The sequence below is a fragment of the Triticum dicoccoides genome, chromosome 7A, assembly GCF_002162155.2.
Source record: "Triticum dicoccoides isolate Atlit2015 ecotype Zavitan chromosome 7A, WEW_v2.0, whole genome shotgun sequence".
Classification (NCBI taxonomy): domain Eukaryota; kingdom Viridiplantae; phylum Streptophyta; class Magnoliopsida; order Poales; family Poaceae; genus Triticum; species Triticum dicoccoides.
In genome coordinates this window covers 135,032,734-135,034,092 of record NC_041392.1, presented here as the reverse complement: position 1 = coordinate 135,034,092, position 1,359 = coordinate 135,032,734, and positions in this window count along the sequence as shown.

Genomic DNA, 1,359 nt, shown 5'->3' with positions numbered 1-1,359 from the left:
CTGTCCACGAGGCAGGGGGGTGCGCCCAGGGGGGTGGGCGCGCCCCCCACCCTTGTGGGCAGCCCGCAGACTCTTCTGGTCCATATCCGATACTCCGCGGGCTTCTTCTGGTCCAAAAATAAGCTCCGTGAAGTTTCAGGTCAATTGGACTCCGTTTGATTTTTCTTTTCCGCGATACTCTAAAATAAGGAAAAAACAGAAACTGGCACTGGGCTCTGGGTTAATAGTTTAGTCCCCAAAATAATATAAAAGTGTTTAGTAAAGCCCATAAACATCCAAAATAGATAATATAATAGCATGAATACTTCATAAATTATAGATACGTTGGAGACGTATCAGTCACTACTCGCCGGCACATGTCCGTGCTACCTCCTGCTTCCTACCGGTACTTAGGAGAGGATACAAACGCCACCTATGTGCCTGAGCTTTCCCATCTTGTTTCCTCGCCCTCCCCCCTCTCTCATTTCGAGCATGCTCGTGAGAGACCCGTCATCACTGTCCACCATTAGGGTGGCTACCATCGCCCCCTCGGCAAACCAACATGCCACCGAGATCCGCCACCTCGCATTGGCCCTCCCCACGGAATAAATCGACGTTGAGGGCCCTACACCGAGCGAAACGACGCCATCTTCCCCTAACACTTTGTCGTCGATGATTCACCGCCTACCGCCCACCCTCGACCTCGTCGTCTTCGTCACTAGAACCATGGTGTCGATGCTAAAGCCGACGGATCTCGGATAGGGGGTTCCAAGCTGGTGATCTGAGCAAGATGATAGCAGGAGAAAATAGGGACACGATGTTTTACCTATGTTCGAGCCCTCTCAAGGAGGTAAAACCCTATCTCCTGCTCTTGTTTATATTGATTTTGAAGAGGTACAAAGTACAATATGATCTAACTCGAGATCATATGAATGAGTTCTAGCCTCTAAAGCTTGTAATCCCGCCTCTATGATCTAAACGCCACGACTTGTATAGGCACCGGGAGTATCTAGAATTTACACATGGTCGGCTACAATCTAGGGATACACATTCCCATCATTTAAATGTGCCTTGAAGTGTATGCCAAGTCTTCGAAAATCTTAATCTTGATTATGCCGAGGGCCAGTGCCTGTATGACCCATCCATCAGTTATTGGTGGGTCCTCGACCCGACACAAAAGTAACGGGTCAACGTGATAAGCACCCCTAGTCTAGGACACCAACAGTAATCCCTAAACTAGTCTTCAAGTCGAGGACACCGAGCTTCAACTGTGCTTCCGAGTGAACCACAATTATGCTCCGCGTGAAACACAACTATGCTTTATGAAAAGTGAAAAGCACACTTGTGCTTCTGCGTGAAACTTGAAAAGTAAAAAGGCAC